General features: G+C 43.6%; 1 pseudogene; it reads left to right on the top strand.

Annotated features, from left to right (window-relative positions):
* Positions 1-1657: 1657 nt before the first annotated feature.
* Positions 1658-3368, top strand: LOC147692235 (uncharacterized; annotated as a pseudogene).
* Positions 3369-16887: the final 13519 nt, after the last annotated feature.

The following is a 16887-nucleotide window of genomic DNA, read 5'->3' as shown; positions in this document are numbered from 1 at the left end:
CTCTTCTTGATTGAGTCTTCTGTAATTAATTGTACTGTTTCTAATTGTCCTTTTACTGACACCCCTTTGAGATATTGCTCCTGAAATCTGTCACTAGTATTGAACCATATCTTATAGCAGTTAAACATCCATGGGACATATCATTGCTCACAACATTTTGTCTGGGCTCCATTTGTACAATGATCTGTTTTGCCCTGGGTCAGTACAAACCCCATGCACTTTTAACCTGTCCGTCTGGCAATCCCTCGCCTCAAACCTTAATACACTTACGGGTAGATGCATCAACGTTTTTATTTACGATTCCTTATTTGCGAAAAATAAGGAATCGCAAACAAGGAATCACAAATGTCAATGCATCATTTTTTTCGCAATTTTATTGCGATTCGGTAAAAATCGCAATTTTTACTGAATCGCAGTAAAATTGCGAATTCTTAATTGCAAATTTGCATTTTGCGATATCGCAAATTGCGAAATCACACACATGATGAATCTCATTGATTCAACTGCCTGAAAGCCAGTACAGCAATTAGGCGCAGCTGCTCCCTTTTTTGAAGGTGAGTGTTACAATGGGTGCTGGTTGCGGCGCTGAAGTTAAGGGCAATAGGCGAGCTCTGGGTAACTTAGGTTTTATTGCGGCAAACAGTTGATCAGTACAGCTTTTACGGTTAGGAAACTTCCTCGGTGAGCGGCTTCTACTCCGTCGGCGGGGGATGACCTTCTCCTTCTTGCGGGTCCCGTCCGGTCTTCGGGTAGGGGTTTCTTCGGCCTCGGAGTCCGTCCCGACTGTAGGAGTAGCTCTCCAGCGAACACCCAACCAGAGGAAAGGAAAAGAAAGAAAAGTGTCAGGGGTCTGCTTCAAATACCAAGCGGTGAAGGGGAGGGTAGTGAGGGGACTCCCGGTGCTCCAATTAACGCGTGAACGGCGGTGAAGGGTGCTTGAGTGACACCGTTAAAACTACACGTCCCGCGGGGTTGTACCTAGCGTACGTTGACCTCCGACCCAGCCCCTCAAACGGTCACGTACCTGGAGAAGCCACGCACCTCCCCTGGGTGAGTGGCTGGGCGGCTCGTGGGAACGGTGGCCTCCTGGCTTTCCTCCGTCCTGGGCAGGCGCCGACTCTGCACACGGTTCCTCTCCTGGTGTCCGACTTCCGAGTTTCTCTCCAGCTGCTCGGCTCTCGATGGTCCCTGTGTCTTCTCCCGGTCTCTCCTCCAGAACTTCGATCCTCCTCCGTTCGGTACCTTCCTCCTCCTGAATCTCCGTCTTCCGCACTCTCTCTCCTTCCGTCCTCCAGGTGAACAAGCACACCTGTGTCTCGTCGGGATCTCCTTTTGAGGGGCAGGGCAGGTAAGTCGGCTCCTCCCACTCGGCTTGTCCTTCAGGGTTAAAGGGCCAGTCCATGTCGTTCGGCTCCGTCCAGCTCGCTAACGGGTCCTGTGTTTGAGACAGAGAGAGGGGAGGGGTGGGAACAAGAGTTAGCTCGGACCTCCCCTCGGTCTTCCCCTTGTCACGAGGTAGACCATCACCGGGAGACTCTGAGTCCTGCCTGCCCTGCACCCTTTTGTACACCCCGTTACAGTGAGGTTTGGCAGTTTGCTGAGTGAGCTTTCCCTGGAGGTTGCTGCTGCAGTCTGTGCCTGACAATTCTTTTGAAAAATGGAAAATGAGAATCCTGTTGAAGAGGGGCCAGCCAGGAAAAGGAAAATTAAGTTTTCTGATCAAGAGTTGGAAATTCTCATTGAGGAGGTGACTGCAAGACAGGAGCAGCTTTCTGGTAAGCTGTCTCTGAAGGTCCCTGAGGCTGTCAAAAGGAACCTATGGATTGCCATACAAGCAAAGGTGAACGCAGTAGGAGTGGCACATCGTGACAAAAACAATTTACAAAAAAGATGGTATGACCTGCGCAGTTGTGTAAAAGAGAAGCTAGCAAACAGGATTAAATCAGCAAAGCAAACTGGAGGTGGAACACCCAGGGATAGACCCAACACTCCCCTGGAAAACATGGTGGAAGGCACACTGTTGACTGAGGCTGTAATCGGAGTAATAGACATTGATACTTTTGAGATTCCAACTCCTTCTGAAGGTAATTGAATTGCATATGCTTTTGATTGTCTGAATGGAGCCTAGAAATTTAAAGACTGTTGTGAAAGTAGATGGATTAAAAGCATTGTAATTGTGTTGTGTATTATATGTTATGTGTGTGTTACCAGCAACAGTTATGTAATGTTAGGTAAATGAAAACAGTGCATTATGGGAGTTGTAGTTTTTAGGAGTCCTTCATGCACACAAACAATAATTTGTAATTGCAACTTCATTACTATGAAGAAATAATATGAATGAGACTGGAATCATGTGATTGAGCAGATTTTCACATTTTCTTAAATAATTTAATGAAAGTGCAAACTTAAAGTAACATCATGTTTGTGCATTTTTTAAACCATAGAAGCACTGCAAGACATAATTGAGCAGGATTTGAGGGATTTCCACAACCAAGAAGTTCAAGAAACACAATTGGGAAATGCTCCAAGTACATCAGCAGCCAATTCACAAACAGGGGAAAGACAGAGAGTGCGACAACTGCTCCAAACTAAACTGATTCTGAAACAGAGCCGAATGAGAATGTAGCTGAAAGGCAACCTCAAAGCACTCCAACAGTCACAAATAGCAGGCTGAGTAGGCGAAGGAGACTTCAGCAGTATTCTCTGCGCCGAGGTAATGTGAGAGAAAGTGGTCATTTTGGAGAGGGTCCCATCACTGGCAATCTTGTTGAAGAGAAAATACTAAAGGTACAGCGCCTGCAAGGCAAAGACATTAGAATTATTAAAGGAAAACTGAAACATATCAGCAAACAAATAGGTTCATTATCTATCAGTATGAATAAAATGATCAATGTAATGAAGATAGGCCATGAAACATCTGCATTGAAGCTTGACCGCATTGCCAATTTTTTGGAGACCATGTGCACATTGATGCAAAAACAGCAAAATATAAGTGCAAAAGGCAGGTACGACTACTGACCAACATGCAGGCTCATAACAGGGAAATGACTCGCCTTTCCAATTGTACACGTGGCCTCTGCAAACAGACCCTTTCAACCCAGGTACTCTTGATGAAAACATTTGAACATATTCAAAAGGGAGTGGGGACTACCTATGAACCATCAGGAATTTCACAGTCTAATGCATCCCCAGAAAAGCAACTACCAATGGGGGAGAGTGGTGCCGGCAGTGCTGTGAGTGGCACACTTGAGCATTGCTTAAGTGGCACACGGCGAAGTAATAGAAAGCTGAATAATGCCAGTAATATGACCATGCACGGTGGAAAAAATACAGTGAAGGCATTAGGAGTGCGTGGCCATAAGAAATGACATTGTCTGTGATGCCTCTTGAATGGTATTCATAATGTCAAAGTTGTCTATGGTTCAATAATTATCATTTCAACATTTCTGATTTAAAGACCAGAATTAAGTTTGTGATACAGTGAAAGTCCATGAAGTAAATGCATTTCAGTTTCAATTTGAATTAAAATTTACATTGCTTGCCACACCAAAAAAATATCAGAGTGTTTCTTACCTCATTTAGAAGTAATGCTGTGTGATCTCTGCCCTTCTCCTTCTCCCCTCTGCTGCCTCTGGTCCATGTGCTCTTGCTTGTGGTTGAGGAGGCTGATTGTCATTTGGAGGTAACACATCTTCCTCATCAAGTTCTATGCCTCTCTCAGTTGCTAGATTGTGCAGCATTGCACATGCTGCTACTATTTTACAGCAAATGTCTGGTTGATATTGCAATGCTCCACCAGTTTTATGAAGTATTCGAAAGCGTGATTTAATCACTCCAAAGGTCCTCTCTATCACATTCCTGGTTGGTATGTGAGCCTAGTTGAAGTGCTGCTCTTTCATTGAAGTTGGATTTAGGTATGGTGTTAAGATATAAGACCTTATTGCATAGGCACTATCTCCTGTAATAGAAAACAATGTAAATTGTAAGTTGCACATAACAAATGTGTGAAGATGAAGGGAAAGTGTGTTTAGTAGAAAAAGACATTTACCAAGCAGGTATCCATCACCAAATTGACCAGCAAGCAGTCTGGCATGAATGGCACTGAGTCTAAAAATGTAGGAGTCATGGGCACTTCCTGGGTAACTTGCAACTAGGTCTGTGATAATGGTTTTGGAATTACAGACTGCTTGAATATTAAGGGAATGGAAGCATTTTCTGTTGCGAATAATATACTCATTTTCAGAGGATGGGCAAATGGGAACATGTGTGCCATCTACACAGCCAATGACATGTGGAAATTGAGCCATGTTGTAGAAATCCAGTTTGGTTTTCATTAACTCCTGTTGTGTGCTAGGAAATTTTATATGATACCGTATTCTTTGTAACATGGCATTTAGAAAGGCATTAAAAAATCTGGAAAGTGAACTCTGGGAGACACCACCAGCAATGGCTATTACACCCTGAAATGATCCAGAAGCAAGGAGGTGCAGTGAACACAATACCTGCACATGGGTTGGTATGGCTTGTGTCCTGTGTGTTTGCCTCTGCAAAATTGTGTCCAATTCTTGAATTAAATCTAATATTAAAGTAGCATTCAGCCTATACTTAGAAAATATCTCTGATTCAGTCTGCCCCAGTAAGGTTATGCGCACTCTAAAGATTCTCTCTTGTATGAGCCTTCTCCTCCAGCCTGCAGTTACTCTCGGCCTCTGCCTGCGAGCCAAAAAGAAAAGTGCAGCCATCCTGAAAGGCTAATTCAAGGTCTATGAGGTCCTGATATGCAGCAGTGATGATTGACAGCTGCAGTGCAAGTAGCTAGTAAAATTAGCACCAGGTTCAACTTCTTCTAAATTTAAGAATTCCAATTTGCGATTTCTTTAAAAAATCGCTAATTGCGATGTTTCATGCATTGCATTTTTTCGCAAAATAAATGCGATTCGCAAATTTTGCGATTTTTTTAAAGAAATCGCAAATATTATTGCGATTCCTAAAAATGCGAAAACACATAAAAATTGATGCATTCCAAAACCATGAATTGCATTCGCAAACTGTCGAATTATGCGATTCGCACCGTTTGCGAATGCAATTATGAATGATGCATCTAGGCATTAGTTTTATTCTGTATATTTTGTTCTGATAAAGATGAATTTATTACCACTTTTAAAAGCAAGGGCTTTTTTTCCAATTTTGACCTGCCTATTTATATTTACAGCTATTACCTGATCATGTGGTAATGTTGGCGGTCACCGACTATCTGAAAGAGCCTTATATTGGAAACAATTAATGTGTGCCTAGTGTAGAGAGATGCGTATGATAGGTTAGCTTGCTGTTTTTAAACCATACCTAATGCTTGTAAACTCTGCGATCTGAATTAAATAAGATGGACTGTACATATTAGCGTTTTAAAGGATTTTATGTGTTTTTTATGTTTTCATCTTTTATGAGTATGATGCATAATTGAATAAAGATTAATTGAATTAAAATCAATCCCTTTTACTTGAAATTAAATGGTTGGAGCATCAATATTGTTCTTCATCTACTCCATACAATTTGCAAGAGCTTATTCGTGCACAACTACAATATAATAAGATATCTACAGATAAAGCCTCTTCAATTTTACTTCATAATAGTATCACAGTGGCCATAATACAATTGGTAAGATTTTTGCTAAATATTTGAGAATCCACAAGCAGATTCACATGTTAGATTCAGTGAAACAATTATGTAGGGCTTTCCGTTTTTAAAGATAAAGATCTTCTCGCAGAATTTGTTAAATATTACTAATCTTGCTACATGCCTGAATCTCCACCCTTGCGTTCTCAGATAGAAGCTTATTTACAAAACTGCAAAAACTTCCATGGCAATCAAAGAGACCTCTCTTCCTTAAAAGCTGACATCTCCTTATCAGAGATCTTGCATGCACTTCAATCGCTTAGGAAGAACAAATCTCCTGGTCCGGATGGCTTCACATTCAAATTTTGTCTCCACTTTTCTAATCTTCTCCTTCCTGGGCTGTTACATCTCTTTCAAATTTTCACTACATCTTGTTCCACTGAAGGCTCTTTCCAAGAAGCTACTGTTTGTCTTATACATAACAACGGTAAGGACCGACCTTTTGCAAAAATTACAGACCTATTTCACTAGTTTTAACAAACACTATGGACGGTAGTAATGTACAACGGAACGCACATCAATATAGTTATATAATCAAGTTGGGTAACCAAAATTTGTTTTCAACTTCACAGTGCTAGTAAAAAAGGACAACAATTATTTAAGGTGCCCCTAGGGATATAAAGCACCATACTACCTAGATGCCTAAATACACAGATCCTGCAAAAGCATTCACCATGATAAACAATGAGACTAACAAATATCCCAGCATTCAAAGGTAAACACTATTCGTTTGTCAATAAACCAAAACAAGATACATTGAGTGGTATCAGAATGTCACTGGTAAGAAGACAGAGTTGAGTTCATACAAAAAACGTAAATTTTATTATAGAAAAATATTGTTTGATTCATTACAGTATTACAAAAACAAGATCAAGAAAAAATAATTGTCCCTAGAATACATAAATATTGAAGAGACTGTTCTTAAGATGATGATTGTCACTTTCTGATCTTGACCCAAATTCGAAACAGCCGAGACGTGTTTCGTCACATCAGGTGACGTTCCAGACATGTCCTATAGAGCACACGTCGTGGAGCTTTGACACAAACACACCGGGGGCCTATCATAGCCCATCGTGTTTGCAATACTCTGTATCTCACGTAATAAGACGTTTAAATACTTTCTCTGCCTCTGTGGAAAAGAAGTCACAAGGGGTACGAAAATCGTGTTCAACGAGGATAATTTACAACTAAGAAAACTTTTGGGCGAAACATATTGTGATAACGATCACTTAAGACTGGGGATACAACACAGGGAACTCTATTATAGACGTGTTCCACCTGTACTGGAAATGTTTACATGACTGAAGAGAATAAATGTTCCTCAAACTAGGAAATCTTGTGTTTACTTTGGTCTGGATCTGAGAAGACATCAGGAATCCAGCATACGTGCAGCTATATAAGCACTCTTTAAAATCTATTTTTTTTAAAGCCTTGAGGAAGTCACCTGATGTGATGAAACATGTGTCGGCTGTTGCGAATTTGGGTCTAGATCGGAAAGTGACAATTATCATCTTAAGAACAGTCTCTTCAATATTTATGTATGTTAGGGACAATGATTTTTTCTTGATCTTGTTTTTGTAATACTTTAATGAATCAAACAATATTTTTCTATATTAAAATTTACGGTTTTTGTATGAACTCAACTCTGTCTTCTTACCAATGACATTCTGATACCACTCAATGTAGCTTGTTTTGGTTTATTGACAAACAAACGGTGTTTACCTTTGAGTGCCGGAATATTTCTTAGTCTCATTATTTCACTAGTTATTGTGGATTATAAAATCTTCCCCAAATTACTGGCTTTACGTCTTGAACCCTTTCTTCCTTCATTGATTGATAAGGAGCAGTCAGGTTTTATTAAAGGTAGATTTACCTCTGATAATTCTAGAATATTTTTTAACATTTTAAACAAGGCATCTTCTCTCTTTCACCCTCTAACAGCTATCTCAATTGATGCTGAAAAAGCATTTGATCGAATTGATTTGTCCTTTTTACTCAACTCTCTAGCCTGGCATGAGTTAGGTCTCCATTTTACTTCATTTGTTTCCTTAACTTATCAATCCCCCATGGCCTTCATTTAGTTAATGGGAAGATCTCTAGTTATTTTCCGTTGGGTCGTAGTGTCAGTCATGGGTGTCCATTATCCCCGTTATTATTTATACTTGATTTAGAACCTTTCCTGTCCTGTATCAGAAATAATACCGAAATCAGTGGAGTTCAATATGGATACGATCATTTAAAAATGTCAGCTTATGCTGACAACATACTTCTTTTCATTTCCACTCCTGAGCAGTCCGTCCAGGCTCTTCTTCAGGAAATGGATACCTTTTCCTCAGTCTCTGGATATAGGATTAAATCTGACAAAACGGAAATCATGCCTCTTACTAAGTTTACTTTTAGTCATTCTTTCGATGTCACAGGGTTTCATTAGAATGCCTCCAAAATTAAATATCTGGGCACCTGGTTTGCCGCTTCCATTAAGGACTCGGTTTCGGCAAACATCAATGTTTGTATAGATAAAGTAGATAAGCTTCTTTCCTCCTGGAATCCCCTCTTTCTTTCCTGGTGGGGTCATATGGACTCTATCAAAATGAAGATTTCACCCATAATTCTACATACCCTTTCAATGATCCCAGTTAGTATTCCTGGTACTTTCTTTAAGAAATTAGATTCTAAACTCTCTAAATTCTTTGGGTTGAATAAAAAAGCCAGAGTTTCTCTAGATTCCCTCAGGAAAGCTAAACAGGAAGGTGGAGTTCAATTCCATGACTTTCGGTTATACCATAAAGCTTTCTGTCTCCAACAAGCCTCTAGATGGCTTCCTTTGTTACAATCCTCATTTACCCCTTTGTGGTTGGACATTGAATGCTCTTTTCTAGCTCTCTTTCTCCCCAGTGAAGTTATATCTTTCTCGGCTAAACCTTACATACCTTTTTCTCTCTTTAAATATACTTGCGCTGTTCTAAAACCGATTTAAAAGTCACAGTCTGTGTCTCGCGATTCCTTTCACCAGTATCTTCTCTGGTATAATATTCTTATTAGTATCAACAACAAACCGATTTTTGGGAAAACCTGGAGGCAAAAAAGTATAATCTGGGTCAAAGATTTTTTTTCTAATAATGACCCTCTCTCTTTTTCACAAAATCAGCACTTATTTAAGTGTGCTCGCTCCTTTTTACCTAAATATCTCCTTCTCATCAATATTCTCCTCGGTGTTATCCATTCTCCACTAAATACTTCCCTTTCTCCCTCTTTGCACTCCCCCTTGGTTCAATTCTTACTACTGTCCCTAATGCTTCACCTATATGTAGACTTATTTGCTCTTTTCCTATGTCAGATCCAAAACTAAGGTGAGGCTGCAGTGGGAATTGGATTTGGGATGCACTTGGACTTTGGGATAAACTCTGCAAACCTCCATAACAGCCTCTACTTCTCAATCTTTGTTCTTTCTCTATCATACAATATATTGTACCCCTTCCTTACTAGCTAGATTCTCCATGGATTCCTTTTCTAAATGTTGGTCTTGTGACCACCAATTTGGTGACCTTATGCATATGCTGTTTCACTGCCCCCATACAGCTTCTTTCTGGGACAAGGTCTGGCTTCAGTTATCTCTCATATTTCATATAAATTGCCTGCCAACTCCCTTGATACTCATTTTGGGCAGTCTCTGTGAAGAAATCCACTTGCCATGTGCCAACTTATGATTGTTCGATCTCATGCTTGCTCTTGCTTTTTAACAAATTTCTATTAATTCGAAATGTGCTTCAAATATTTCTTATAAATCTTGCTGGAATGATGTTTGTCATTACCATAGATTAGATACTGCCCTTTCCTCTTTCTATACTCCATCTGCTAACAGAGTTTTATATTAGTTACCTTTGACTTCTTTTTTAGCCAATGTAGCCCATAAATATATATATGTAACTTATCTGAAAATTTAAAACCTCAGATTTTTCGGTTTCTCTGCCACGGATACTAATTTTGCTATTCCTTGTTCTTTTTATTACATTACATTATATTGCTATTTTTCTTTTAAGGTATTGATCTAAGCTGTTGTTAACGTGGTCTTCCTGTATACACTCCCCTTCCCTCCCCTTTTTCCTCCCTCTTCCCATTTGTTTTCAAAATCGTTAAAAAGCTTCAATTCTTTATGATATTTTTGCTGATTCAATTCCTGCAGTTTATTCAAGTTTCTTTAATGCATTTCTGCTATGTTACTTTTTTCTAATAAAGCTGGTTTACTTTAAAAAAACAATCGTCCTGCTACTACACGAGTGTTAGAAGTGCAGGAAAACTGGTCATTTTGGGAAAGTATATAGAGAGGGCAAACGTGTAGGGATTAGAAGTGTGCCATATCAACAAGAGAGTGGAAGAGTTAGTTCTTTCTGTAGATTGCATTGAGGTTGGTTGTGTACACATTAATAAGAGGTACATAGACCCTCACATTCCAGTTTTAATTGGTGGCATTCACTTTCTTTTACTACTAGTGTCTGATACTAAAACGACTATAATTTCTTTAAAAAAATATAATAAACACTAGTCTGATAAAAAAAACTATTGCCTCCAAATGTCATCACCACTGCATTTGAAGGTAGCAGGATTGAACTAAGAGGATATTTTTGGGCGGACATTACTTTTGAGACCAATACTATCAAAGGAAATGTATATGTAGCCTACAGGGGCATTAACGTCTTGGGCTGGTGGCACCAGGCTTATTTAAATCTGATGATCAGACCTGGCCACAAGCAGCTGTTTATTTATATCAAGGCTGTCACAGAAGAAAAGCCATGGAAAGAGACATTCAAAAATATATTCCAAGATAAAGTGGGTAAAATTAAAAACGTTGGCTATAATACCAAGGATTTTTTTTTTAGTTTTTAAAACTTTATTGCAACTAAAGCATGTTACAATTATGCATTCAATTATATAGTTCGACATCTAGACCTTGGCGGAATGTTGTCGTTACATCGGCACTTGAAAGGTACATGGTAACACGGTACTGTCCTCGGCATGCAAGCATCACTTTCTTTACTCTGACATATACATAAGGTGTAGTATCACCCAAACATGCATTTGTAGGTCTATCACTATCAAGGATTGCGTCCATGTCCAAGGCCACTGGGTTTAAGGTTTGGTCAGAGGGATCCTCAGAATCAGCTAATTGACAGAGGTACATCACCAGGGGAGCTCAAATGTCATGTGGCCTACTCACTATGGACATTAAATTCCAGTATTTACTTAAGTGCATCTGGCAGTGCGCTGCGTCTGCTAGCCAGGGTTTAGACAATGGCGCCTGTCTGTTGCCCCAGTGCATCACCACCCTGCGCTTGGCCAGCACTAATAGCAGAGCAACCAGTCTGTATCTGGCATCAGAGATGTCCTTGACGTGCCCCAGTAAGCATGTAAGGGGTCAGGTGGATGGTTTCAGAGGTAATATCGCTAATGATTTTGCACATGTTTTGCCAGTAGTCCGCTACTTTTAGGCAAAACCAGGCCAGGTGTGTACTTGTTGCATCAGGTGTCGCTCTGTATGCTCATCTCGCATCCTCAGCCAGACCCATTTTGTGAAGTGCCATTGGGGTACGGTAGAGTCGGTGTAGAAATTTAAAGTGTATCAGGCGCAGCCGGTAGTTGGGCGAGAGTCTTTTAGTTTGATTGCAGCAGTATTGCCACTGTGTTGGTGAAGGCCCATCTGCTAAGTCTGCCTACTTATGCACAGCATTCATGCTCAGTGTCTACAGGGGAAGCCGCTAGGGTGAATGCATACAGCCTAGTGCCAAGTTTGTGTGGGGATGTCGTTGTGTGGATGTATTCAAGTGCTGCAGTCGGCGGTGAAGAGGCCAGAAGTGTATCGTTAATGTTCCTGCAGGTTGCTCTGATTTGATAATATAGCAGGTTGTCAAGTGGAGTTGTGTGTTCAGGGAGAGACAAAACTTACCCTTGGGGTAAAGGTCAGCGTTGGTTTGTATGCCCAGGGTCGCAGCCTGGCACGTCATACCACTGGTCTGCAATGGAGGGAAAGAGAGAGTGCTCGCAAGTTGCATCACCAGCACATACAGGGCTTTGTCTCCTGTGTGTTTACGGATCCCCTCCCACGCTCAGCGCATACATTCCACTGTGTTGATTTTACCCCGAGGGTCCTTGTATGGCAGGAATAATGCCGTTTGTAATAGCCACGGGGAGGAAAGATCCATCTCAACCGCCATGTGTGGCTGAAAGGGCGTTGGGTGTAACCAAAAGTGAAGGAAACTGGCCTGTGCACAGTGTGCATGAAGCTTAAAGTTTGAAGCGCCCATCCCACCATGAGAGAAGGGTACCATCATTGTTTTGTGGGCAATGCAGGGTTGTCGGCTGGCCCATAATAGGGTGATCATGTTGATTCGTAGTCTTTTTTTAAAATGTGAGGTGAGTGGAAGCGGGATATTTAAAAACAGATATAGAAATTTAGGCAAAGCAATCATCTTGGCTATCGCAATTCGGCCCACCAAGGAGAGTGGAAGGTTTTTCCACACAAGTGTTTTTGTTTCAAGCCACTACAAGGTTTTGCCAAAATTTGCATTCCAGAGCTCTTCCATGTCTCTGCTCAGCCATATACCAAGATACTTAGTCTGTCCCGTGGCCCATTTTAGTGGGTATTTCATGGGGAAAGGCAATGTCTCGTCAGTGAAGGGAAAAAGAATGGATTTACTCAAGTTTATTTGTACCCCATAAATAACACCCACATCGTATCACCTCTCTTGTTATTGGTGCCAGATTCTCTTGTGGCTTGTATATATACAATGTGATGTCATCTGCATACATGGAGGTCACCAAACTGCGGATTGAGAAACCAATGCCATGATGCGTATGGTGCTGTCGCAGCCACGTGGCAAGGTGCTCCATGGCAATAGCGAATAGCATCGACAATAACGGCCAGCCCTGCCTGGTGCCCCTAGTGATGGTTATAGGATCTCTGATTTATCCGTTAATTTTAATGCATGCTGATGGCACTGTATAGAGTAGGTTGATTTTTGAATGAAGGCAGGGCTGAAGCCCAGACGACTGAGCAGTGAGAAGAGGAAGGGTCACTCTAATGAGTCAAATGCCTTGGTAGCATCCAGCAGGGCCGCCACCACTGGCACAGAGGGATTGATCTGGTGCATTATAGAAAAGAAGGTGCGCAGGTTGTGCGATGTAGCACGGCCCGGAATAAAGCCAGACCAGTCTGGGCGAGCAATCAGAGGCATAAGGGGGAGGAACGGATTAGCCAGCAGTTTGGCATATATCTTATTATATGTATTTATTAATGATATGGGGCAATATGAGTCACAGCAATCAGGTGCTTTGTCGGGTTTGAGAATGAAAGTGATCAGTGCCTCTCGGAGAGGGGGGGACATTGGCCGAGCGCAACGGATTTGTTGTACATTTCAGCAAGCTGGGTAATGAGAATAGGTGCAGATTTCTTATAGAACGTGGGTGTCGGCCTTTCCGATCCTGGTGCTTTATTGCTCGGGAAGCCAGCAATAACCTTTGCTATCTCTTTGGTGGTAAATAGCTCTTCTAGGTTTTTGCGATGCTCGTCACTAAGCCACAGAAGCTTGATAGAGTCAAAGTATTGTTCTATAACATCGCGGGGTGTTTCAGCTCTCACGGTGTACAAGTGGGAATAAAATACCAAAATTCTGGTGAATATTTCACTAGGAGACGTAGTCTTCCAGTATAGTCATCAATTAGCTCTGTTATATAGGAGGTAGCATGCAGATTCCTTAATAGGTTCACCGGAGATTTCTGGGGGCAGGCGCCCTCCCCATAGCGGCGGGCCTGTGCTTCTCTGCCTAGGTATGACACCTCTCTCTCAGCCTCTGTATGGTATTCGGTTAGCTTTAGTCTGATCTCAGAAGGGTCTGTGATAAATTGTTGATCCAGCAGTTTAATTTCTGCCTCTAACCGTTCCAGGGTACCTCTAATAGATTTGAGCACCCCAGACTGCTAAGCAATGCATTACCCCCAGATCACCACCTTAAAGGTTTCCCAGAGGATCGAGGGCGACTCCACGGAGCTGGGGTGTAGTTAAAATTCAATAATGGCGTTGCGTAGTTTCTCTCTGAATGCAGCATCGCAAAGCGCGTTTGGGGGTAAGTGCCATGCAAACATGCGGTGGGGGTTGACAAGACTAGCAGAATGAAATGCGCTCAGGAATGATCTGATAGGGTGAGCGCCAGGTACTCAGCGGACGTGGCCAAGCATGCGACCTCCAGAGTGACCAGCCACAGGTCAATATGAGATCAGGAGCCATGTGTGGTGGAGAAGCATGTGCCTTTGTGTTTGTCAGGGTGAGTGTGAGTGTGTCGCCAGGCATCAGTCAGTATGTTGTCCTCCATCAGTGTGCGCAGTGCGGCGGTGGCCTGAGGGTATTGTATATGCCACATATCAGCGGGAGGGGGCCAATGGAGTAGATTAGCATCCACATGTGGGTGTAAAATTTTGTCTCCTCTGTATTTGGAACGTAGACTGCTGCCAGGATCACCGGCTGGGTGTAAAGAATCCCGGCCAGAACCACATATCTGCCCTCAGCGTCTATGTGAGATTGCGTAGCGTGCCAAGTCAGGCCTCTTCTAAATAGTATAGTAACACCTCTAGTGTAATTACAGTAGAATGAAGAGTCTCAAATGCAATTTAACAGCGTTGGCAGCTGTGAGGTGCGTTTCTTGTAGATAGTAAGCGTCAGCCTCATGTCTATTGAGATACATATGTATGAGACGCACTTTACGGTGGTCATTGTTGCCTCTGATGTTCCACGTTAAAAAAGTCATGTCAGTCAGGTGCAAAGTCCAGTGGGGTGCAATGTTGTGCCATCCATTGTCTATAGTAGTGCCAGACGTCAGTGTGTCATATAGCATAATGCAACTTTCAATGAATGCAATCGACATCACATTCACAATCAAACAGGTGGAACAATTTAACAGAGCCTAGGAACCTAAGTTTCCTGTGTCATACCCCTAACAAGCTGCCCATCCCCGTCCCTTCCCCCTCCCCCTCCAACCCCCCCAACTAGGTTGAGAGTCATGCCACCTCCACCCAAGAAACCCCAAATTGGAGAGTGCCAAAAGGACATGGGAATTATCCCTATCGGGTGCGTGAGCTCAGCCAGACTTCCCCCTTGCCAATGAGGCAGGGTGCGCCGAATGTTGAAGTTCACAGTGAGGAGGAATGCATATGACTGCACCAAAAAGTGTGTGCAGCAGAGTTTCTAAATAGTCCTCCATTTTAGCAATTGCAGTAGACTCAGGGATACCAATGATGCAGATATTGTTCCTGTGGGAGCGGGATTTGAGATCTTCATTCTTTATGCTGATAATTTCTAAGACTTTATACATCTTCAGAAGGTGTTGTCAGTTCTCCGCACCAGTATCATCTGCGTCAGAGACCCTGGCCTCAAGTTGTGTTATGCGGGTATCATGTGTGTCGACCTGCTGTTTGACCTAATCAAGGAAAGACTTCAGATGGTCAATTTTAGAGTCAATAGTCTTTAAGCTGGATTTAACCTTGAGTAATAGTGTGTATGCTATCATCTTGTGTATCAGGTGAGTCTGTCTGCGTGGGCTGCTCCCTAGCTTCATGGGGTGAGTCGTCGCCTCTTCCAGCCCCACAGCCCCGAAGGTGGGTTTAGACTGTTTAGCGTCTGCCTTCCCCATCGCGGGTCCAGGATTCTCTATCTGCCAGGGGAACTGCCCGCAATTCCAATGTATAGTATTCGCAGATCGAGGCTCGGATCAGTGCAGTTCACCCAGCATGCCCCGCACACCCCTATCGCCCACCGGGTTTGTGGGTCACACAGCACGTGCGAGTCACCAAGTAGTCGCTGTTTACACTACAGGCGTTTGGGGTTTTTCCCCGTATGTCATCACTCACTCTGTATGGGGCCAGCATGGTTGATCTGTTCACTGGGCGCCTGCCAAGGCAAGGCTTGTGGGCTGGGCAGCTTACTGGTCTGCAAATCGGTGCGCTCAGGTACGTCTGGTGCTCGAAGGACGAGAGTGAGGGAAGAGAAGGGGGATTACATCCCTGTGCAGGAGACTTCAAGGAGCCAACAGGTGCATGGGGGGAGCAGGCACTCAAGGGACCGGGACCGACGAATTCAAGAGCTCCAAGAAGAACTGCCGAGCCCTTGAGAGAACCTGGTGCAGAGACCCAACACCGGACAACATGACTGCCCTCAAGCTCGCCACCCGAAAACACCACCAACTCATCCGCGCCACCAAGAAAACTGCATTCAAGGAACGACTGGACAACAACGCACACAACAGCAAAGAACTCTTCAACATCGTCAAAGAGCTCTCCAACCCCAACGCCGGAAACAACGACATCACCCCTTCGCAAGACCTCTGCAACTCCCTCGCCTCCTACTTCCACAACAAGATCGCGGACATACACAACAGCTTCAGCACTCAACCGACGAACACCACGACCGAACCACCGCCCCCCACCACCACCCTCCGCGTCTGGACTCCGATCCGCACCGAAAACACCGCCCGCACGATGAACTCCATCCACTCCGGATCTCCGACCGACCCCTGCCCTCACCACGTCTTCAACAAGGCCGACGCTGTCATCGCACCCCACCTGCGGGACATCATCAACACCTCCTTCGACATCGCTACCTTCCCGGAGAGCTGGAAGCACGCCAAACTCAGCGCTCTACTCAAGAAGCCATCGGCTGACCCCACCAACCTCAAAAACTACCGCCCCATCTCGCTGCTCCCGTTTCCTGCTAAAGTCATCGAGAAGACCGTCAAAAAGCAGCTGGCCGCCTTCCTCGAGACGAACGGATCCCTCGACCCCTCGCAGTCTGGCTTCCGGGCCAACCACAGCACCGAGACCGCCCTGATCGCAGTCACCGATGACATCCAAGCGCTGCTCGACAACGGAGAAACAGCGGCCCTCATCCTCCTCGACCTCTCCGCGGCCTTCGACACTGTCTGCCATCGTACCCTAGTACAACGCCTCAGCAACGTCGGAGTCCAGGAGAAGGCACTGGAGTGGATCATCTCCTTCCTCGCCAGAAGGACACAGAGAGTCCGCCTCCCTCCGTTCAGATCTGAAGCCACCGAAGTCATCTGCGGCGTCCCTCAAGGCTCCTCGCTCAGTCCAACCCTCTTCTACATGAGCCCCCTCGCAGACATCGCACGCCAGCACCACCTCAACATCATCTCCTACCCCAACGACACCCAG

The sequence above is a fragment of the Lissotriton vulgaris genome, chromosome 9, assembly GCF_964263255.1.
Source record: "Lissotriton vulgaris chromosome 9, aLisVul1.2, whole genome shotgun sequence".
Lineage (NCBI taxonomy): Eukaryota > Metazoa > Chordata > Amphibia > Caudata > Salamandridae > Lissotriton > Lissotriton vulgaris.
The sequence above is the reverse complement of the archived record's forward strand: the minus strand, read 5'-3'. Positions and strand labels throughout refer to the sequence as shown.